The 25,398-nt window shown below is 44.9% G+C and overlaps 1 long non-coding RNA gene across 1 annotated transcript in view; it reads left to right on the forward strand.

Moving 5' to 3' along the window:
• Nucleotides 1-3,285: 3,285 nt before the first annotated feature.
• LOC126298550 (uncharacterized) overlaps nt 3,286-25,398 on the forward strand; it is a 50,754-nt gene continuing 28,641 nt past the window's right edge. Inside the window, exon 1 of the long non-coding RNA XR_007552622.1 lies at nt 3,286-3,389. This is a non-coding gene — a long non-coding RNA (uncharacterized LOC126298550). The remainder of the gene's footprint in view (nt 3,390-25,398) is intronic.

A 25,398-nucleotide genomic window follows, 5' to 3' on the forward strand; every position in this document is an offset into this window, starting at 1 on the left:
CGAAATGTCCAGAATGTTCTTCAAACCAATCGCTAGTAATTGTGGCCCTTGACATGACGCCTTGTCATCCATAAAAATAACATCCTCGTTTGGGAACATGAAGTCCACGAATGGCTGAAAATGGTCTCCAGGTAGCCGAACATCCAGAGGACCTAGTTCACTGCGAAGGGTAGCCGCACGGTATATGGCGTCTCGTCACGGTCCGCGCGGCTCGCCCCGTCGGCTGTTCGAGTCGTCCCTCGGGCTTGAATGTGTGTGTCGCCCTTAGCGTAAGTTAGGTTAAGTTACATTAATTAGTGTATAAGCCTAGGGACCGATGACCTCAGCAGTTTGGTCCCATAGTCCTTACCACATATTTCCAAAATTACCTACTTCATACCATGTAAACACAGCCCACACCATTAGGGTGCAACCAGCAGCTTGCTCAGTGCCTTGTTGACAACCTGGTCCATGGCTTCGTGGGGTCTGCACCACACTCAAACTCTACCATCAGCTCTTACCAACTGAAACCGAGACACATTTGCCCAGGCCTCGGTTTTCCAGTCGTCTAGTGTCCAACTGAAACGGTCACGAGTCCAGGCGAGGTGCTGCAGGCCAAGGCACTTGCTTCGGTAGTCTGCTGCCATAGCCCATTAACGCCAAATTCCACGGCACTGTCCTAACGCATACGTTCGTCGTACGTCCTATATTGATTTGTGCGGTTATTTCACTCGGTTCAAAATGGCTCTGAACACTATGGGACTTAACAGCTTAATTCATCACTTCACTCGGTGTTGCTTGTCTGTGAGCTCTGACAACTCTACGCAAAAGCAGCTGCTCTCGGACGTTAAGTGAAGGCCGCAGGCTACTGCGTTGTTCGTGGTGAGAAGTAATGCCTGGACTCTGGTATTCTCGGTGCACTCTTGACATTGTGGATATCGAAATATTGAATTCTCTAACGATTTCCGAAATGGACTTTTCCTTGTGTCTAGCTCTACCTACTATTCCGCATTCAAAGTCTGTAAATTCCGTCGTGTAGCCATTATCACGTCGGAAAGCTTATCACATAAATCACCTTACTACAAATGACAGATCCACCAATGCACAGCCGTTTTATATCTTGTGTACGCGATACTAGCGCCATCTATACACACTGTGTGATCAAAAGTATCCGAATACCTGACTGAAAATGACTTACAAGTTCGTGGCGCCCTCCATCTGTAATGCTGGAATTCAATATTGTGTTGCCCCACCCTTATCCTTGATGACAGCTTCCACGCTCGCGGGCATACGTTCAGTCAGGCGCTGGAAGGTCTTTTGGGGAATGGCTGCCCATTCTTCACGGAGTGCTGCACTGAGGGGAGGTATCGATGTTGGTCGGTGAGGCCTGACAGGAAGTCGGCGTTCCAAAATATCCCCAAGCTGTTGTGTAGGATTCAGGTCAAGACTCTGTGCAAGCCAGTCCATTACAGGGATCTTATTGTCGTGTAACCACTCCGCCACTGGCCGTGCATCGTGAACAGGTGCTTGATCATGGTGAAAGATGGAATCGCCATCCCCGAATGCTCTTCAACAGTTGGAAACAAGAAGGTGCTTAAAACATTAATGTAGGCCTGTGATGTGATAGTGCCAAGAAAACAACAAGGGGTGCAAGCCCCCTCCATAAAAAAAACATGCCACCGCCTCCGAATTTTGCTGTTCGCACTACACACGCTGGCAGATGACGTTCACCGGGCATTCGCACATGCCTAAACCCTGACATCGGATCGCCACATTGTGTACCGTGATTCGTCACTCCACACAGCGTTTTTCCACTGTTCAATGGACCAATGTTTACGCTCGTTAGACGAAGCGAGGCGTCACTTGGTATTTACCGGCATGATGTGTGGCTTATGAGCAGCCGCTCGACTATGAAATCCAAGTTTTCACTCGTCCCGCCTAACTGCCACAGTACTTGCAGTGGATCCTTATGCAGTTTGGAATTCCTGTGTGATGGTCTGGATAGATGTCTGCCTATTACATATTACGACCCTCTTCAAATGTCGGCGGTCTCTTGTCAGTCAACAGACGAGGTCGGCCTGTACACTTTCGTGCTGTACGTGTCCCTTCAGGTTTCCATTTCACTATCACATCGGAAATAGTGGTCCTAGGGATGTTTAGGAGTGTGGAAGTCTTGCGTAGATACCTATGACACAAGTGACATTCAATCACGTGACCACGTTCGAAGTCCGTGAGTTCCGCGGAGTGCCCCATTCTGCTTTCTCACGATGTCTTATGACTATTGAGATCGCTGATATGGAGTACCTGGCAGGAGGTGGCAGCACAATTCAGCTAATATGAAAAACGTATGTTTTGTGGTGTGTCCGGATACTTTTGATCACAAAGTGTATGTGTATTCGTTATCCCATGCCTATTGTCATCTCATTCTACGTTTGTGGCATGACTGTGGCTTTGACCTAGAAAAAGTTACACAGAGAAAAAATGTTATTTTATTTTTATACGCTTATTTGCATTTGTAAGTTTAGTACCAGAGTTTAATTTCAATGAAAATTGTATTTACGACGCATTCTTTATGTCGATCCTTTTTTTCTATATATGGGATGCACTCAGCCTCGTGATGCCAATTGAGGAGCTACTCGACCGAATAGTAGCGGCTTTGGTCAAGAATACCATCATAACGACCAGGAGAGCGGTGTGCTGACCCCTCGCTCCTCCTATTCGCAGCCTCAACTGAGGATGACACGGCGGTCGGATGGTCCCGGTAGGCCACTCATGGCCTGAAGACGGAGTGCTTTTTTTCTATATATATTTTCTACAGAAAAATTTAAGGATGCGCATTGGTAAGGTAAGATAAAACACAAGTGATATTTTAATACGGAAAACTGGAGAAAAGAAAGATAACATAACCGCTCTAAATGGCCGTTATCGGTCCTTCCAGGTAGTTCTCTAAAGCCAGTCCTCTGAGTGTTAAACAACTGTGGATTCGCTGGTGTTACTGAAAGACCGACCCCCCTGTCCCGTGCCTTCTGTTGCTGCGCGAATCACCGTCATACGTTTTCTCTCTCACTCGCTGCCGCGTATTTCCCACCGAGACAGACTCTCTCCGCACCTCTTGACTGAGGTCAGTATTGGCGAGAGGAAACAACGCGCGGCTGACGTACGGGCAGACTGACACGGGGCACCAGCAGCAGCCTCGGCGTTGCAGAGGTGGGCGTATTGGTGTCGCGCGGTGACTCAGCCGTGTCCTTGGGCGCCGGGCGGATACTTAAGGCGCGGTTCGCCGCCAGCCGCAGCTGCCTGCACCATGCCGTCCGCGCTGTCGCTCTCGCTGCTGCTTCTGCCCCTGGCCGCTGCCGCTGCCGCCGCCGCCACCGCCGCGCCACAGCTCGACTTCCACGACGCTGTTGTTGGTACGTAGCGCCTCCAGTTGGTGTCCTTCCGCGTCTAGCCTGCTTCTTCCCTCATCATTTCTGTTTTGAGAAAAAAAAACATGGTCCAAATAGGCAGTAGTCTGTTTATCAGCCGTACAATTAGCCAATTTCAACCGTGAGTCATTTTCAAATGCGTGCTTTAAGCTTTACTCGGAACAACGGTTAAAATTGGCTAATTGCACAGATAATTAACAGATTACAGCATACTTCGACTGTATTTTAATTCTCAAAATACCTTGAGGCTGGGCCGGCCAGTGTGTCCGTGCGGTTCTAGGCGCTTCAGTCTGGAACCGCACGACCGCTTCGGTCGCAGGTTCGAATCCTGCCTCGGCATGGATGTGTGTGATGTCCTTAGCTTAGTTAGGTTTAAGTAGTTCTAAGTTCTAGGGGACTGATGGCCACAGATGTTAAGTCCCATAGTGCTCAGAGCCATTTGAACCATTGTTGAACCTTGAGGCTGCCGCCCCCACAAAAATTATATTTTAAAATTCATTTCTATTTGTTTATCACAAGCGTGAGGAAAAAATTTCTCTCCCTCGCACAGGGATAGCGACGATTTCAAAAGTGCAAATGTTCAAATGTGTGTGAACTCCTAAGGGACCAAACTGCTTAGGTCATCGCTCCCTAGACACACTACTTAACTAACTGAAACTAACTTATGCTAAGACCAACACACACACACACACACACACACACACACACACGCCCAAGGAATTGAACCTCTGGCAACAATTTTACTAGAATTATTAATTTTGTGTTATATTGGTACATGCTGAGCAGCCGCGTGGTCTGAGGCGCCTTGTCACGGTCCACGCTGCTGCGTCCGTCGGAGGTTCGAGTCCTCCCCTCGGGCATGGGTGTGTGTGTTGTCCTTAGCGTAAGTTAGTTCAAGCTAGACTAAATAGTGTGTAAGCTCAGGGACCGATGACCTCAGCAGTTTGGTCCCATAAGACCTTACCACAAATTTCCAATTTCGCATGTTGAGTAACGATGTAACTTGAGTGTAAACATCATGTGGCTTGGTTTTGTTTATGTGGTTCCCTAAGACAACGATGGTGGGTGTGTTTTGTTCAAAATGCGTCAAATGGCTCTGAGCACTATGGGACTTAACATCTGAGGCCATCAGTCCCCTAGAACTACTTAATCCTAACTAACCTAAGGACATAACACACATCCATGCCCGAAGCAGGATTCGAACCTGCGACCGTAGCTGTCTCGCGGTTCCAGACTGAAGCGCCTAGAACCGCTCGGCCACACCGGCCGGCTTGTGTTTTGTTCAAATGGATAAAGTGGAGAATCGTGCCGTGAACAGGGGACCTCAAATTTGTTCCATATTTCTGTATTTCCAGAACTCTGTTTGTACCGTTCTCCATAGGAGGCATGTAATAAAATTGCATCACTATGTTCATATCAGTTGCGCGTCTGGATTCGTGATTTCCTGTAGCAGAGGTCACAGTTGGTAGTAACGGTCGAGAAGTCATCTAGTGAAATAGAAGTGATATTTGGGGTTCCAAAAGGAAGCGTCATAGCCCTTTTGCTGCTCTTATTCTGTATAAACGACGTAGGAGACAAACACAGCAAACCTCGTACCTTGTTTACAGATGATCCTGTCGTTTACCGCCTAGTAAAGTCGCTAAAGTATTAAAACAAGTTGCAAAATAATTTACTCAAGATATCTATATGGTATTGAAGTGGCAAATGACCCTAAATAAGTAAAAATGTGAAGTCTTAAATATGAGTACTAAAAAAAAGTTCGTTAAATTTCGATTACACGAGGAATCACACAAAGTTCGATTAAGCTAAATACTTTGATGTCCGCCTCGGTAGTTGCGCGCTCAGAGTGGCGAATTCCCAACGAATTATTTTTATTAATTTATTTTTTATTATCTTTATTATTTTTTTTTTACTTTCCCGGCCGGGCCACAGATTTTCTCCGCTCAGGGACTGCGTGTTGTGTCGTCCTTAAGTTCGTCTCGTCGTAATTGACATTCCCCTGTTGAGTTTGCTGAATGGGCACTTCGCGGAAGCCAATAAATTGGCGGGAAAAAAAGAATACCTGTGGCGTACAATATCGAACAACTTATAATTTGATTCATCACATGGAAAATGTTATAGGACAGGCGAAACAAATACTGCATTTTATTTTCAGAAGACTTAGAAGATGTAAAAAAATGTACTAGAGAGGCTACCTACTCTATGCTTATCCGTACTCTTGTTCCCCACAATATGGGATCCTCACCAGAGAGGACTGACAGACGACACTCAAAAAATTTAATTAAAGGCAGCTCGTTTTGTATTATCTCGAATAAGGGGTGCAAGTAACACGGATATGATACACGAGTTAGGGTGGCAGTCACAAAAACAAAGGCATTTTTCACTGCGGTGGGATATTTTTACGAAATTTCAATCACCAACTTTCTCCTGCGAATGAAGATATTACTGGTTGACTCCCACCTACATAAGAATAAATGTCTGTGAAATTTCAGTCACCAAAATTTCCCTCCGAATGCAAAAATATTTTCGTACTTCGCATCTATACAGCGAGGAATGACCATCGTAATAAAATAAGAGAAAAAACTCTTACGGAAAGATTTAGGTGTCAATTTTCCCCACGAGCTACGCAAGAGTGGAACGGTCGAGCAATAAGAGGCTCTATGAACCCTCTGTCAAACACGTCAGTGTGAATTGCAGAGTAGACATTGTATCATCGCAATATCCGAAAGGCAATAGATTGCAGAATTCAGATTAACATTGTGTTTCTTGACATCGAGAACCGCCGCACACGCGTACGGAATATCCGAACAGATCTACGTCTTCAGCCATACTCTGCAATGCAATGTGAAATGCATAGCGGGATACATAGCATGGTACCACATTTTAGGAATTCCTCCTGTTCCAATCGGTGTCTGGAGTCCTGGAAGAATGATTACTTAAATGCTCTGAGCGCGCTATAATTAGACAAATCTTGTCTTGGTGGTCCCCATGGGAGCGGTTCGTAGGGGACTAAGCATATCTCTAGATTCTTCATTTAACACTGATTATTGAACGCTTGTAATTAGGCTTTCGTGGGGTAATTAGCGTCTATGATCGAGTGTTGTAGTTCAGGTTTTGGAGCAATCTTGCGCGTCAAGCTAACCCGTGACAACTTGTCACACTATCTCGTATATGTTCAGCATTCCTTATTAGTCATGGTTTGGTATAGCATGGAACTTGTAAGCAGTCTCATTCGTAGACTGGCTGTGTTTTCCCAGTGTCCTGCCAATGAACTGAGGTCTGGAACGTCTCTTAACTACAACTGAGCCTATGTGATCATTCTGTTTCGTATCTCTATAAATTGTTACATCAATGTTTTTGTAAGAATTGACTGATTACAATGGTGACTCATTGATGTTGCGGCCGTAGAATACCGTAAAATGGGCTGAATAAAACAGTTATCAACTTTAAAATTTTTTAAAAAAGAAATACGAAAATCAGATTATATGGGAATACAGGTATTGTGATTAACTTTAAACTTATGGTAAGATTTGGGACCTAGCCCATGCGTTTATAACGTAGAAAATAAAAATTTGGTGTTTCTATATACCAGCAGAGATTGGTGAATAGAAGAGGAGGAGGAGATGATTGTTTTACGCCCCGTCGACAATGAGGTCATTAGAGACGGAGCACAAGCTAGGATTAGGGAAGGCTGGTGAAGGAAATTGGCCTTGCCATTTCAAAGGAACCATCCCGGCATTTTCCTGGTGTGATCTAGGGAAATCACGGAAAACCTAAATCAGAATGGCTGGACGCAGGATTGAACCGCCGTCCTTCCGAATGCGAGTCCAGTGTGCTAACCACTGCGCTACCTCGCTCAGTATTGGTGAATAGAAACAGCTATGTTAAACTAATTATTTTTCTGTTTAATAGTCTCTGAGGTGAATAGGGGCACGTTAAAATGTGTTTTGTATCCAGAAGAATCATCTTCTCCTTCCCGCAACGTTTCTCCTTATGCAGGTCTTTCGCAGGCCCTCTTAAAGCTTCTCTTTTCTCCCACAGTCTATCATTCAGCATCTCATTCCACTGCTGCCCTCTTTGTTTTAGATCATCCTTCACCTGACCACTGTATCTTGTTCGTGGTCTTCCGATTGGCCTTCGTCCAGATCCTGTCAGTTCCAGGAGTCTTCTTGGAAGTGTTTCTGGTTCCATTCTCTTAATGTGGCCAAACCATTGAAGCCTAATGGTAGACAGTTACGGCCTTCTGAAAGTATAGATTTTAAACTTTGGCAGGCACAGGTTGTTTGTCACTCGCTCCGCCTCGCTGCAGCCGCCTAATGCCCAACAGCGAAGCACTATACAGCGGTGTGTCAAACAGAGCCTTTCTATTCGTGGGATGTTAAAGGCGTGGAGAGAGAGGCGGGTGACGGATACATCTTCCCAACGTGTTTTGATATCTTACTCGAGAACACGTTGTTATTTGGTAAAATATGTAAGTAGTACGAGACGTAATATGTTGACCTCACCCACATATAGCTTGGATCTTGTTTCACTAATATTATCGTATTCATATTGAGCACCTATATGTACGCCTCAAAATCAAAGTAATTAAACCTAAGCATGAAAAATTGTTATTAAATATAGTTAATGATTTTCGATTTACATTTTAATCGCGGCAGTCACGTTGAAGAACAGTGCATTTCCTGCAAATGTACTTCACTTTGACAGTGCCAGTTTTAAACTCTAAGGAAAATAACACAAAACAGCGGCGTTAACAGTGAAATAGCGTTATGCTATTTCTTTAATGACACACAAATTGGTTTCGTTCATTTACACTGCATTTGTGAATCGCAACATAAAAATGTTCAAAGCAAAGCGATATTTGGCGCAGGTTACATCTCAGAAATCGCGCCCTTTGACACAACGAACAAACCATGTTACCAATGTCAAAACAGTAATTTAAAAAATTCTTACTCACTCCACTGTGTTCTTTGAGCTCGGACGTTAGGCGGCTGCAGTGAGGCGTATCGAGTGCAAACAACCTGTGTGGGCCAAGTAAATACGTACATCGAAATTATGGCTCAAATACCCACGCGGGATCGATTTCTGGTGCTGATGGCTGACAACGGTGCTTTTTTCTCTTTTAAATATCAGGTCAAGATCGTGATGTTTCCCTGTTGGTGAGAAGGCATCATTAGAAGCGCTATTTACAATATACAGGGTGGTCAGAAACAGTTTGAAAAGCTTGTAATGGTGTTGCAGGGTAGGCTATGGTGAGGCATAATTCGTACGAAAAAAAATTGGTGCATTGCGTCGTTTCCGAGTAAACAAACATGGAACTTAGCCCAATAAGCCGTTGCGAGCACAAATTCAATCGGCCCGCCAGATACAACTAGTGTCAGTTGTTCTCTCAGCATAGACGATAGCGCGGGAGACTGCTCAGCTCTTGAGCCGGGTTCGATCCTTACTACCGTTCCATGTCCAATTTTTAGTATCAGTCTCTCATTCGGTTTTAGGAAACCAAACGAAGAACGCGTTTCGTGACACCGTGTCACCGTCTCTGGCGGGCCATTTGAATTTGCGTGCGTAAGGGTCAGATTGGCTAATTTCAATGCTAATTAACTCGGAAAGGGAGCAAAGTATCGAATTCTTCCCTTAACAATCATTTCTCAGCACAACCTTCCCTGCAACACCCCTACAAACTTTTCGGACTGTTTCTGACCACCCTGTATATGAACGACCCTGCGGGTATCGTCAGCAGTCCGTTAAGGCTGTTTCCAAACGTTTCGGTTGTGTATAGGATGTCGACATGGTTAGAAATTTGTTACAAAATGCCCAGAGACTTGCAGATTGTCAACGCCTGGTACAAAGAATAGGGGCGGCCGTGGTGGCCGAGCGGTTCTAGGCCTACAGTCCGGAACCGCGTGACCGCTACGGTCGCAGGTTCGAATCCTGCCTCGGGCATTGCTGAGTATGATGTCCTTAGGTTAGTTAGGTTTAAGAAGTTCTAAGTTCTAGGGGACTAATGACCCCAGATGTTAAGTCCGATAGTGCTCAGAGCCATTTGAACCATTTTAACCAAAGATTAGGAGCTATAAATAGATGTAATGTAATGAGCGTAACTAGACGAAGGAATCAGCTTTCGTTTGACTATGCGATCGGCAATCAGTTGCTGGAACCGTAGATAAACGTCAAGTATCTGGGAGTTTCTGTCCGAAGCGATTTGTGATGGTGCTGTTACATGAATCTAATGATGTGCAAGGTAGACGCCAGACTTAAATTTATTGGAAAAATGCTGAGAAAATGTTGTTCATGCACGAAATAGGTCGATTACAGGATGATTGTTCCAAAAATTTCTTCAGAATTGCTCTTCAGGTTCCGACTCCTACCGACAAGGGAAGTGCGTAACCTCGAACTCGCAGAACTGTAGGAAAATGAGTTCACAGTGTAAATTGTTCATCCCAAAAACAATGATATGAGCCATTTGCATGCAAAACTGCGCGTCTTACCACGAGAGACTTTTCAGTGATCACCTATTCAACGTCCTTGAGAGGAACTTTCGTAACGCACAAAAACAAAATATCGATATAATAGGACTAAAATCGCACATATTTCAATGTCGTGACTTATTGCTATGTTCCCTCTGCTTAAGATAATTACAGTAAAGGTAAGACAAACTTTTTCTACTGAACTGATAGTGTTGCACAGCTACTCCGTCTTCAACGTGCAGGTGTGGGATTGCGGTGAAGTGGTCAAAGCAAAGTGGACCATAACCGTATGTAGATCCGAGGAAAGCCTTTTTTCCATATTCAATAACAGTCCAGTATCAGACTCCATACTAATTACATTTCCAAACGATGGCGTCGGTACGCAGTGTCATAACCTGGCATTTGCTAAGGATACTGTAACATAGACTTTTACTTTGGTGCAGAAAGCTGAGTGTATAGCACACATCTACATCTACATCTACATTTATACTCCGCAAGCCACCCAGCGGTGTGTGACGGAGGGCACTTTACGTGCCACTGTCATTACCTCCCTTTTCTGTTCCAGTCGCCTATGGTTCGCGGGAAAAACGACTGTCTGAAAGCCTCCGTGCGCGCTCGAATCTCTCTAATTGTACATTCGTGATCTCCTCGGGAGGTATAAATAGAGGGAAGCAATATATTCGATACCTCTTCCAGAAAGGCACCCTCTCAAAACCTGGCGAGCAAGCTACACCGCGATGCAGAGTGCCTCTCTTGCAGAGCCTGCAACTTGAGTTTGCTAAATATCTCCGTAACGCTATCACGGTTTCTAAATAACCCTGTGACGAAACGCGCCGCTCTTCTTTGGATCTTCTCTATCTCCTCCGTCAACCCGATCTGGTACGGATCCCACACTGATGAGCAATACTCAAGTATAGGTCGAACGAGTGTTTTGTAAGCGACCTCCTTTGTTGATGGACTACATTTTCTAAGGACTCTCCCAATGAATCTCAACCTGGTACCCGCCATACCAACAATTATTTTTTATGATCATTCCACTTCAAATCGTTCCGCACGGATACTCCCAGATATTTTACAGAAGTAACTGCTACCAGTGTTTGTTCCGCTATCATATAATCATACGATAAAGGATCCTTCTTTCTATGTATTCGCAATACATTATATTTGTCTATGTTAAGGGTCAGTTGCCACTCCCTGCACCAAGTGCCTATCCGCTGCAGATCTTCCTGCATTTCGCTACAATTTTCTAATGCTGCAACTTCTCTGTATACTGCAGCATCATCCGCGAAAAGCCGCATGGAATTCCCGACACTATCTACTAGGTCATTTATATATATTGTGAAAAGCAATGGTCTCATAACACTACCCTGTGGCACGCCAGAGATTACCTTAACGTCAGTAGACGTCTCCCCATTGATAACAACATGCTGTGTTCTGTTTGCTAAAAACTCTTCAATCCAGCCACACAGCTGGTCTGATATTCCGTAGGCTCTTACTTTGTTTATCAGGCGACAGTGCGGAACTGTATCGAACGCCTTCCGGAAGTCAAGGAAAATAGCATCTACCTGGGAGCCTGTAGCTAATAATTTCTGGGTCTCATGAACAAATAAAGCGAGTTGGGTCTCACACGATCGCTGTTTCCGGAATCCATGTTGATTCCTATAGAGTAGATTCTGGGTTTCCAAAAACGACATGATACTCGAGCAAAAAATATGTTCTAAAATTCTACAACAGATTGACGTCACAGATATAGGTCTATAGTTGAAGACTGGGACTACCTGTGCTCTTTTCCAATCATTTGGAACCTTCCGTTCCTCTAGAGACTTGCGGTACACGGCTGTTAGAAGGGGGGCAAGTTCTTTCGCGTACTCTGTGTAGAATCGAATTGGTATCCCGTCAGGTCCAGTGGACTTTCCTCTGTTGACTGTTTCCAGTTGCTTTTCTATTCCTTGGACACTTATTTCGATGTCAGCCATTTTTTCGTTTGTGCGAGGATTTAGAGAAGAAACTGCAGTGCGGTCTTCCTCTGTGAAACAGCTTTGGAAAAAGGTGTTTAGTATTTCAGCTTTACGCGTGTCATCCTCTGTTTCAATGCCATCATCATCCCGGAGTGTCTGGATATGCTGTTTCGAGCCACTTACTGATTTAACGTAAGACCAGAACTTACTAGGATTTTCTGTCAAGTCGGTACATAGAATTTTACTTTCGAATTCACTAAACGCTTCACGCACATTCATCCTTACACTAACTTTGACATCGTTTAGTTTCTGTTAGTCTGAGAGGTTTTGGCTACTCGGCACGCACCTGTCTAAAACGCATTTTACAATTGCCTTAACCTTTACCATAAACACTCAACATTTTCAGTGTCGGAACAGAAATTTTCGTTTTGATCTGTTAGGTAGTCTTAAATCTGCCTTCTGTTACTCTTGCTAAATAGATAAACCTTCCTTCCTTTTTTTATATTCCTATTAACTTCCATATTCAGGGATGCTGCAACGGCCTTATGATCACTGATTCCCTGTTCTGCAGATACAGAGTCGAAAAGTTCGGGTCTGTTTGTTATCAGCAGGTCCAAGATGTTATCTCCACGAGTCAGTTCTCTGTTTAATTGCTCGAGGTAATTTTCGGATAGTGCACTCAGTATAATGTCACTCGATGCTCTGTCCCTACCACCCGTCCTAAACATCTGAGTGACCCAGTCTATATCTGGTAAATTGAAATCTCCACCTAAGACTATAATATGCTGAGAAAATTGATGTGAAATGTATTCCAAATTTTCTCTCAGTTGTTCTGTCACTAATGTTGCTGAGTCGGGAGGTCGGTAAAAGGAGCCATTTATTAACCTAGCTTGGTTGTTGAGTGTAACCTCCACCCATAATGATGAAATAACGATAGTGTAACTTCACTTGTGGTTTTTCACTTTGCAGTCTTACAAAATCAACGATCCTTCTCATGTAGAGGTTGTATTGCCTAAAGAAGTACACTTCATAAGGTGTGCGATGTTTCGTTGTCTTCGGGGTGCTTTGGTTCTGTTATATCGACATTTTGTTTCTTGGAATTACCAAACTTCCTCGCTTAAACCTTGAATGTTCCTCGTGGTAAGAAGCGCAGTTTTGCACGGGAATGGCTCATAACACTGTCTTCGGTATGAGCACTTTATATTCTAATGATGTTTTCCTGAGGTTCTGAGCGCTGGAGGTCACGCATTTCCCTTGTAAGTTGAATTAGAGGAACAGCTAGAAAAGATTCGAAGAAAAGCTACTATCTTCGTCAAGAGTGATTAGTAATCGTGAGAATGTCACGGAAATGCTGAACAATCGGTAGTGCCGAGTAAAAAAATTTAACTGTAGTATCGTGACTACTTTATTCTGAATGGTTAATCGACAACCGAAATTCATTCGAAGTTTTACTATTGGTATTTGTACATGTTATTAATTTTCAAACACCCATTTCACATAGACCCAAGGGACACAAGTGTAATAATTTAAGCTATAAGAAGAGTAAGGAAACCTTTTCTTCTGTTTAAACGTTTACCTCTATAGAATGCATAGGAAAGCAAAGTCATTAATTTTCGAGCACTAGGGTTTAAATATAAGACACCGTGTAAGAAAAAACTCCTTTCCGGGTCTTATGAATATAATGTAACAGCAGGTTCGATGTGCTTTCGACTGTTAAGCCGATTCCATTTTTCTGCACCATAATTTGGCAAGCGACCAATTTGTCGTCTTCACGTGCAGCGAGTTGTCTTATTATGCACGCTCGCTGCGTGGACTCCAACGAGACTTTGAAGTATATTGGTGTTGCTGCTCTATTTATAGCCAAGTTCGGCTCATGTCAACGAAGCGCAGTTTGACGCTGATTTGTTTTACGGAGCCCGCAGTATTATACCGCGAGATGCACATTCCTTCACCATAAGTGTCGAAAATTTGAATGTTAGTTTTATGTGTGCGTTGGGGGCAACAGATAAATGTTAATCTTATAAAGAACTTCTACAGGTAGGCCTTATAGGAGTACTTTACCTGATTTTAGCGAGTCGAAAGACAATTACATTAATAAGTCACAAATTATCAAATGGTTCAAATGGCTCTGAGCACTATGGAACTTAACATCTGAGGTCATCAGCCCCATAGAACTTAGAAATACTTAAAGGACATAACATACATCCATGCCCGAGGCAGGATTCGAACATGCGACCGTAGCAGTCGCGCGGTTCCGGACTGAAGCGCCTAGAGCCGCTCGGCCACCAGTGCCGGCCACAAATTATCGCCAACATAACTGTTTCCATTAAAGTGAGGTCATTCTGTGATAAAAGATTGCCTTCGTGCGCAGGATACACCGGCAAGGTGAAACTGGAGGTAAAAACATCGGTGAGTGGTCTCGTCAGAACATGCTTGTTAGGAAAGTAGAGAATCACTCTCTCGAAATAAGAAGTGTGAAATAGAACCCGAGAGGAACAGCCTCAATAAACAAGAGCTGCCATAATCGGTATAGCCAGCATGACCTTGTAGATTATGTGTTATATCTGTAGTAGTTCACCAGAACGCTGAAACCTTAAGGAAGGGTTTCGGTTTGCGGTGAGCAGTCATTATTATCATCTTATTGCTCGCTAGCCTCGATTGCTTAATCAATAATAACGTTGATATCTGGAAATTATGATTGCCACCAAGCGCGAGGTCATCAGTGATGCCGCTCAGGCAACTCTTGGTATGGCCAGGTGAAACTACGGCTGTCTGGATTCTTTGAATGCTCTGGGAGGTGGATCGTCTGAACCACAACATATGAAATATTAGTTCACTTTATTACATGATTGATAAAAAGATTTACATAACTTGATACACTACTGGCCATTAAAATTGCTACACCAAGAAGATATGCAGATGATAAGCGGGTATTCATTGCACAACTATATTATACTAGAACTGATATGTGATTACATTTTCACGCAATTTGCGTGCATAGATCCTGAGAAATCGTACCCAGAACAACCACCTCTGGCCGTAATAACGGCCTTGATACGCCTGGGCATTGAGTCAAACAGAGCTTGGATGGCGTGTACAGGTACAGCTAACCCATGCAGCTTCAAAACGATACCACAGTTCATCACAAGTAGTGACTGGCGTATTGTGACGAGCCAGTTGCTCGGCCACCATGAACCACACGTTTTCAATTGGTGAGAGATCTGGAGAATGTGCTGGCCAGGGCAGCAGTGGAACATTTTCTGTATCCAGAAAGGCCCGTACAGGACCTGCAAGATGCGGTCTTGCATTATCCTGCTGAAATGTAGGGTTTCGCAGGGATCGAATGAAGGGTAGGGCCACGGGTCGTAACACATCTGAAATGTAACTTCCACTGTTCAAAGTGCCGTCAATGCGAACAAGAGGTGACCGAGACGAGTAACCAATGGCACTCATACCATCACGCCGGGTAATACGCCAGTATGGCGATGACGAATACACTCTTCCAATGTGCGTTCACCGCGATTTCGCCAAACACGGATGCGACCATCATGATGCTGTAAATGGAACCTGGATTCATCCGAAAAAATGACGTTTTGCCATCCGTGCACCCAGGTTCGTCGTTGAGTACACCATCGCAGGCGCTCCTGGCTGTGATGCAGCGTCAAGGTTAACCGCAGCCATGGTCTCCGAGCTGATAGTCCATGCTGCTGCAAGCGTCGTCGAACTGTTCGTGCAGGTGGTTGTTGTTTGCAAACGTCCCCATCTGTTGACTCAGGGATCGAGACGTGGTTGCACGATCCGTTACAGCCATGCGGATAAGATGCCTGTCATCTCGACTGCTAGTGATACGAGGCCGTTGGGATCCAGCACGGCGTTCCGTATTACCCTCCTGAAGCCACCGATTCCATATTCTGCTAACCGTCATTGGATCTCGACCAACGCGAGCAGCAATGTCGCCATACGATAAACCGCAATCGCAATAGGCTACAATCCGACCTTTAACAAAGTCGGAAACGTGATGGTACGCAATTCTCCTCCTTGCACGAGGCATCACACAACGTTTCACCAGGTAACGCCGATCAACTGCTGTTTGTGTATCAAAAATCGGTTGGAAACTTTCCTCATGTCAGCACGTTGTAGGTGTCGCTACCGCCGTCAACCTTGTGTGAATGCTCTGAAAAGCTAATCATTTGCATACCTAAGCATCTTCTTCCTGCCGGTTAAATTTCGAGTCTGCAGCACGTCATCTTCGTGGTGTAGCAATTTGAATGGGCAGTAGTGTACTATTCTTTGCCGCAAGAGTGCTTGATAATTTACACCTTTCACTGACTATTAAAGCATCACTTGATGCACTAATCAACAAACTATTCTCTTGAAGTACATTTCCCTCTGAGACTTGAATAACTCTTTGGTCCTACTCGATGATGATGACTGTTTGAGCTGGGGCCACGAGCCGGCCGGTTTGGCCGAGCGATTCTAGGCGCTTCAGTCTGGAACCGCGCGACCGCTACGGACGCAGGTTCGAATCCTGCCTCGGGCATGGATGTGTGTGATATCCTTAGGTTAGTTAGGATTACGTAGTTCTAAGTTGTAGGGGGCTGATGACCTCAGATGTTAAGTTCCATAGTGCTCAGAGCCATTTGATCCATTTGGGGCCACGAACTAGGACGGATACCTTCCACACTCAGCTCTATATTGACGTCCGTGCGAGGGTGCTGTTGACTGAGACACAGGGTTTGTTTTCTTCAGTGTCTCCCATTTTTCGTTGCGAATTGCAGCGAGACATGGTTAATGTCTGTGGTATGAAGTGTGCTACTGACTCTGGTGTGGCGCCGCGGCCTTTGGACGATACCACATTCCTCTGTACCGTAGTCATGTAGGGTCGACGCACGTGACGGCGGCTGGTGGAGAGGGGATTAGTGAATGCGGGCGCAGATGAGGAGGCGGGGGAGGGTAGCTGCTGCTGACGGTGCGTTCTCGCACGCACTCCGGCATTCACAGCACGGCCGACCTGAAACACCTGCCGTAAAACCAGTCGAAGGGTGCATGTACGTATCTAGAAATGCAAGCGCTGTGGTCGACTGGACGGCAAGAGGATCATCTGGACCAGGCTGATAATCTTCCGGGGCGGATCGTCTACGGACATAGGTTCGGACAGCTGGGCGGAAGTCGGCGCCGGTGACGCCAGCGGCTGCGGCGTCGTAGACGGCGATGGAGTATTGGAAAGTCGGATCTCCTATTTGGTGACAGAGCATGGGCCTTTGACTGCTTTGTTCAAGACTGTGCAGCCTGTACCACATCGGAAAAATTGCAACGTTGAGTTCTGACATTGTCTAATTATAAATATGAGTTGTTGTCAGGCCCACAGCCTAACAATCGAACTCTGACATGTTGTCCTGGTTGTCAGTCGGTACCGACACAGCGTTTTGTTCGTGTGAGGAATCATGTTTTCAAATCGATTCTCAGGATTTTGAAACTCTTCAAAATTTTCCCTTTGATTTACGGCGTGTTGCCACTACCACAGCGAGGCCCACGAGAAAGACAGGCCGCGGCGCCTACGTCACGAAGGTAGTCCTGAACTCGCTCGCTCAGCTCAGCAGGCAAAATGCGTTTCTAAACCTGTTAACTCGCAGCTGGGCGTGTAAGTGCTAAAGAGAATTGCATCTGCCACTGGAATCTGTTGTTATGAAGTCTCCATGATCAACAGTACTACAGCAAAATTTAATTTAAGATCAATACTCCATATAACTGGTATAATGGGTTGTTTACAGAATTTAGTCTCTTTTGCTTAACAGTACTCATTACATGCTGGAAGTGGTGCCTTATGCAACTGATAATCATTTTAGCATGATTTTATTTTACTGTACGCCATAATAGCCGATTCCAGTAGAAGATTCAGTTTTCGTGTGTACGGACACGCCTAGTTACGAGCTAGCAGGTGTAGAAACGTAGTTTGTCTACTGATTTGAGCGAGCGCAGGACTACCTTCGTGACGTACGCGCCACGGCCTTTTCTCGTAGGCCTTGTATCACAGCTTCTGAGCAGTTTTGCATTTTGTTTTGCGATATGTGTGCCATGGGTGGGTACGCTGGGCACCACAGTGGAAGGTGCCCACCGCGACTAGCGGAGAGACGGCTGCGACTGCACGTGAGGACTCGGCGACGTGCTGGTCTGTGGACAACCATTCTGCGGCAGAATCACTGACAAACACGTTCGAGCGGCGCAGTTGGTTTTGGTGGCGCCTCAGTAGCCCGGTAGAACCGTGCACGACATAAAATGAGCGTCCGCTTGCTTTGCTGTTTCTTTCCAAAGACTTGGTGAAACACTTCATCCTGCAGCTTTGTCCAACGTTGCGAAACAAATAATTGTTTCCGCAGCGGCGGCAGAAGATGCAACAGGGTGCGGTGCCTTCTACCGTGTAACAATTCCTCCGGCGACTTCCCGTCACGCGGGAAGAAGCGGTAGCAGGACACAAAAATTTTCATTGCCTGTTCCTGTGTATAGAAGGAACGGAGTTTCTCCGGATGACTTTTGAATGTCCGAACGAACCGTTCAGTCTCACCGTATGACTGTGGGTGGAAAGGAGCACTGGTCACGTAGCGCATGCCATTGGCCGTACAAAAGTATTGGAAATCAGTTGACGTGAATTGTGATCCATTATCAGACATAATGACCTCTAGAAGACCTTCAAGACGAAAAATAGAAGCCAAATCGGATATCGTACTTGCACTAGTGGTGGGTGTTATTGAGACAACGAAAGGAAACTTACTGTAAGCTTCTACCACTTAATAACAACCATCGTGTGTTCCAGAATGCACCGCGAAATCAATACGAATGCGTTGCCACGGACGTGGCCACTCAAAAAATGCGTTGTGGCGGAACTGACTGATTTTCCTCTCAAACTTTGCTACGAGCGGTCATGTGTTCAGTCTGGGCGTCCAAGTACAATGACAACGGGCGTGTTGCTTTGTGCGAACTACGCCCAATGACCTTTGTGCAATAAAGACAAGACTTCCCGCTGTGGGGATCGAGGAATCACAGCACGCGCATCGTCGTTTTCTGTGTGCAACAGCAGAATTCCTGATCACGTGGAAAGCGTGTGACGATGCAAGAAGTAGCGTCGCGCCCCTGGCTAGGGAATTTCTTCCAAACAGCGTAGCCACCCATGGCGCAGTCATCGCAAAACGACCGGCAAAGCTGCGTTAGAAGCTGTGGTAGTGGCAGTACGCCGCAAATCAAAAGGAAAGGTTTGAAGAGTTTCAAAATCCTGAGAATCGATTTGAAACGTGATTCCTCACACGAACCAAACGCTGTGTCGGCACCGACCGACAACCAAGACAACATGTCAGAGGCCTAATGTTGGGCTGTGGGCCTGACAACAACTCATATTGATAATTGGACAATGTCAGAGCTCAACTTTGCAATTTGTCCGAGATGGTACAGGATTCACAGTCCTGAACAAAGCCGTCAAAGACCGAGGATTTGTCACCAAATAGAACCTCGGACTTTCCAATACTGTTGGAATTTCGTAACACCGTAGATAATGGAGAGAGCCAGTTTTATAGCTGACTGTAGCTACACTGCGCTTTGTTGAGCATTTTTAAGGCAGAAACAATAGGTCTCTCAGAAGAACCAATCTTACGGGAGACCACTGCCCTGATCATATAAGCAGATGCATTCACAGCTAACATGATAGGCTTAGCTGGGTCAAAATGAATCAAACATCTACGACTTGACAATGCATCTTTGATGCGTTGAAATGCATTCTGACATTCTTTGGACAACACGAAACGAACATTTTTCCAGTGTAGCCGGTTAAGCGGAACAGCAATTTGCACAGCATTAGCAATAAATTTGATATAATAGGTAAGCTTCCCCATGACTGTTTGGAGCTCCTTAATGTTGTGGGACACCGACAGATCTTTAGTAGCAACCAAGTGCGAAGTAGTAAGATGTATACCCTGAGCATTTATTACGTCACCCAAACAGTTCAGTTCTTCCTGCATGAAGGAGCAATTTTCCTTGTTGCAGATTAAGCCACCAGCAGAAAGAACTTGAAACTAAATTTACTAAATTTTTAGCAGATCTATAACCCGTGACGACAATATCGTATAAATAGTTTGTACAAGAGTGTACTTTTGCAGTTAATTGTTCCAGGGACTGTTGACAAATTGCAAGGACTGAAGCACTTCCAAACAGAAGTCTTTGAAACTGGCACAAACCTAAGCGAGTATTTAGTACGATGTATTGCATGGACTGTTCATCCAGCGGTAATTGTACTTACGCCTCTCGCAAATCAGTTTTCGAGAAGTGTTTGCTCTGTCTCAGTCTGCCCATCAATTCCTCCGGACGTAGAAGACGGAAAGAATCCACTGTTGTTTATAGGTTTACTGTTGTCTTAAAGTCTGCACACAAACGTTTCCCACCTGAAAGCTTCTGCAGAATGACCAAGGGTGATGCTCATTGACTTGCAGAAACGCATTGGAAAACCCCATTATCTTGTCATCTTTGCAATTCCTGAGCAATTGGCCAACGTATTGCGTTGGGGACAGGTCGTACGATCTTGTCACCTTTGCAGTTCCTGAGCAATTGGCCAACGTATTGCGTGGGAGATAGGTCGTACGCGAAAAAGTCGTGTAACGTGTGCTTAAAAGTCTTTATCCCGTCCTATGCCTGGTGCAAATAGTTCCTTGTACTTACTAAAAAGGCAGAAATGTCAGCGTGAGGCACAGAAACACTGATTTGTAACACATTGTTCTCAATGCACAAACTGAACAGGTCAGATAAATGTAACCCAAAAATGTTTGCACTATACATGATGTAAAACACACTTTGTCACACCCTGAAAAGTTACTGGCTAACTTCACACGCCAAGAATTGGAATCTCTTGTCTATAATAGGCAGAAAGAATAGAGGTAGGCTGCTGTAGTGGTGGGTTAGTGATTGTGTCATAAGTGTCTTTATTTGTCAGGAAAACATAAGCACCAGTGTGTTCTTTAAATTTTTCACTTGAAATGAACATAAAGTTTATCACCTGGTGCACTGCAGTAGGAGGTTTCCACAATGCGCAAGTGCTGCTTCGGCTCGCGGCCTGAGTGAATAGCGTGGCCCGTTCTGTATGCACCCGTTGACAGCGTAGCTGAAGTCACCATGCGCTCCACTACGGTAGTTGTTGCCTTGGCCTTGCTTGCTCCCAACCACATTGACTGAATGCGCTACGACAAGTAGAATCTTTCCTATCATGTTTCGAAAAGCGTTGGGGACATGATTTTCTCCATGAGTGTTGTAACACACACCGTGTGCAATGAGACTGAACATTTTTCCTTCCACTGCTCTTATTGTTTATCTGAGCTCTATTCTTAATGACTTGAACACTGCTCTGTATATGAGACTGAATGGCTGGGTGCACTACAAACAACTGAAATCCATGAAGCCTCAAAGTCAACCTCTGCTGGGTCATAAATTGTTTGAGATTGCACTATATCTAGCTAGAACTGTTTTTAAATCAAGGTTTGGCAATTTTAGAACTGCAAATGGCTCTGTGAACTATGGGACTTAACAGCTGAGGTCATCAGTCCCCCCGAGCTGTTCTAGGCGCTTCAGTCTGGAACTGTGCGACCGCTACGGTCGCAGGTTCGAATCATGCGTCGGGCATGAGTGTGTGTGGTGTCCTTAGGTTACTTAGCTTTAAGTAGTTCTACGTTCTAGGGGACTGGTGACCCTAGATGGTGGTGGTAGTTAGTGTTTAACGTCCCGTCGACAACGAGGTCATTAGAGACGGAGCGCAAGCTCGGGTTAGGGAAGCATTGGGAAGGAAATCGGCCGTGCCCTTTCAAAGGAACCATGCCGGCATTTGCCTGAAACGATTTAGGGAAATCACGGAAAACCTAAATCAGGATGGCCGGAGACGAGATTGAACCGTTGTCCTCCCGAATGCGAGTCCAGTGTGCTAATCACTGCGCCACCTAGCTCGGTGACCCTAGATGTTAAGTCCCATAGTGCTCAAAGCCATTTGAACCATTTTTTTCATCAGTCCCCTAGAACTTAGACCTACTTAAACCTAACAAACCTAAGGACATCACACACATCCATGCTCGAGGCAGGATTCGAACCTGCGACCGTAGCGGTCGCGCGGTTCCATCCTGAAGCGCCTAGAACCGCTCGGCCACAGCGGCCGGCTTAGAATTGAAGTAGGAATTCGTGTACCAGATACATTCTGTGTGATAGCGTCACATAACATGACTTCATTAGAGTTATTTCCACATGCTCACTTAAACATGCAATGCCTGGTGAGACTCCGAGTTTTTCTATCTACTGTTTGACAGACTGAGCAGGTTACTGCTTCAGAAGAAAAAAATTAAACCATGCAGCTGCTACATGGATCTGACTATCAAAGTGATCATGCAACAGTTTCACAAGACTGTCGTACTTGACTTTCTGAAGAACAGTTGCGACACATAAATTGACGTAGAGGTGATACACATTGGGACCAACGGTGGACAAAAAGTAAGCACAGAACGCCATACCTGATAGTTTGTAGGCGGCGAAGTGTACCTGTAATTGCACCATTTTGTGTGACCATTCTTTGTCTTTGCTGTGGTTTGGAAAAAATTTAGGAGCATCTACCGACGGCGGTGCTGCCTACTTGTTCAGTAAACACGTCAACCGACTAACAGTGAGCAGTATGCGTTTTTGCTGCGCCCGAAGCTGTGCTGTCGGTTAGAGACATTTCCTTTGGCGGCTCAGACATGGTGAGATGTAGTAGGACGTTCACTGACACAACAGAACAAAAACAGAGCAACAGGCAGAAAAACGTGCACAACTCGCACACAGGGCAACGAAAGAAGAGCAAGTTAAGTACCAGTTCTTGGCACCATTTGTTATGACCGGATGAAACTACAATCCTCTGGCTATAACTGTGGGTTCTTTCATTGTTTTCTGACGTGGCTCATGTGAACTACAACATATTAAATATTAGTTCACTTTAGTTTGACTGATAAAAAGATTTACTTAGCTTGATATATTCCCTTGCCACAGGAGTGCTTGATAATTTACATCCGGCCGCGGTGGCCATGCGGTTCTGGCGCTGCAGTCCGGAACCGCGGGGCTGCTACGGTCGCATGGGTGTGTGTGATGTCCTTAGGTTAGGTTTAAGTAGTTCTAAGTTCTAGGGGACTTATGACCTAAGATGTGGAGTCCCATAGTGCACAGAGCCATTTGAACCATTTGAACCATAATTTACAACTGTTTACAACTGTCATTGACTACTGAAGCATCGCTTGATGCACTACTAATTAACAAAGTCTTCTCTTGAAGTGCCATGTTCGACATTTACAGAAGTACATTTCCATCTAAGACTTGAATAAATCCTTAGTCCTACTCGATGATGATGACTTGTTCAGCTGATGTCACAAACTGGGATGGAGTGTTTCCATGCCCGAATTTATATTGACCTCTGTGCAAGGGCGCTGCTGTACTGACAAGGGGAGGCCGCCAATTGTGAAATTCAGATTCGATTCATACTGCGCATAATAAAAGCTCATGGCCAGAGGTGTAGAGTGGCAAAGCACCAAGATGCACTTCTCAGCCGTTGTGGAGAAAATCGACAGTTAAAAGAAACCGTTGCGGTGAAATACTCTCTACGATTAATAATTTTCTACAGTGTCGTGGCGCAGCGGTAAGCGATCGGGTTCGTAATCCGAAGGTCGCCGGATCGAATCTCGCGCCATGCAATTTTTTTTATTATTAGTTTTTTTTAATTCAAATATATATAAACTATTAATGAATTGCTTATGCATGTTGGTGAAGGCGGATCGCTCTCCAATTGTACCGCCTCCATTTTTCCGTTTTTTTTTTTAACAGGGTGTACCAAACCTCTCCCGTCCGCACTGATTTTCGACGATGTTATAAGTTGCGCTACGGACCGCATCTGCCTTCTTTCGAAGTTGGCAGGCAACTACGCTGTTATGCGACCCATTCAACATCTGTCCTTCAAGTGTAACGAGCGAGTAACGGAGTTTATATTTCATACCTGCCACAGCAAATTTGTTCAAAATGGTTCAAATGGCTCTGAGCACTATGGGATTTAACAGCTATGGTCATCTGTCCTCTAGAACTTAGAACTACTTAAACCTAACTAACCTAAGGACATCACACAACACCCAGCCATCACGAGGCAGAGAAAATCCCTGACCCAGCCGGGAATCGAACCCGGGAACCCGGGCGTGGGAAGCGAGAACGCTACCGCACGACCACGGGCAGCAAATTTGTGTTCGTGGTGTCTCTATTCTAATTCGAACGTTTGACTTACGCTATACATATTCGTTTCGGAATATCGTTTCTACGTCTTCGGTTAACTATACGTGGTTAACATTTTGAAGACAATTAATAACATTTGTGAAATACAACTTTGTTTGCGGAAAACATAATGATGTTCGAAGTCGCCAGTTTTTCCACGACAAACGAATTTCAGCAACTTATTATATGCATAATTGTTCCAACTGATTGCCGGGAGATATATATATATATATATATATATATATATATATATATATATATATATATATATATTTGAATTACAAAAAACAAATACTAAAAAAAAGGTTGCATGGCGCGAGATTCGATCCGGCGACCTTCGGATTACGAATCCGAGCGCTTACCGCTGCGCCACGACGCTGTAGAAAGTCATTAATCGTACAGAGTATTTCACCGCAACGGTTTCTTTTAACTGTCGATTTTCTCGACAACGGCTGAGAAGTGCATCTTGGTGCTTTGCCACATTACACCTCTAGCCATGACCTTCTATTATGCGCAGTATGAATCGAATCTGAATTTCACAATTGGCGGCCTCCCCTTGAGAGAGAGAGAGAGAGAGAGAGAGAGAGAGAGAGAGAGAGAGAGAGAGAGGGTGTGTCTTCTTCAGTCTGTCCCATTAGTCACTGAGGACTGCAGCGAGATATCGCTAATGACTGTGGTATCGATGTCCCGACTTCTGTGTGGCCGCACGATCTTTGGACGAATCACAACTCTGAATAAAAATGGTTTAAATGGCTCTGAGCACTATGGGACTCAACTGCTGTGGTCATCAGTCCCCTAGAACTTAGAACTACTTAAACCTAACTAACCTAAGGACATCACACACATCCATGCCCGAGGTAGGATTCGAACCTGCGACCGTAGCAGTCTCATGGTTCCGAACTGCGCGCCTAGAACCGCGAGACCACCGCGGCCGGCCAACTCTGAATAATCTACTGCAATTTTATCATTACTTGACGATCTCTCCCGATCGCCCCATTATCTGTCTTCACTTCTTGTGTTTCGTATTTTCCAGTTTACCGATAAACTACTGCCGTCCATGCTGAACAACGTAACCAGTCTTTGTTACATACACTGATGAGCCAAAAAATTATGGCAACTACTTGTCTTGAGACTGAATGCCACTTCATGACACTGTGCGCAAATGACACTGTAAGAAAAGTATATAAACGGAGCAAAGCCGAATGGTGAACAATTCTAACGACGATACTGCCATCAAATTGGGAAATTCACTGACATTAGCGACTTTAACAA

The sequence above is a fragment of the Schistocerca gregaria genome, chromosome X (genome assembly GCF_023897955.1).
Source record: "Schistocerca gregaria isolate iqSchGreg1 chromosome X, iqSchGreg1.2, whole genome shotgun sequence".
Taxonomy (NCBI): domain Eukaryota; kingdom Metazoa; phylum Arthropoda; class Insecta; order Orthoptera; family Acrididae; genus Schistocerca; species Schistocerca gregaria.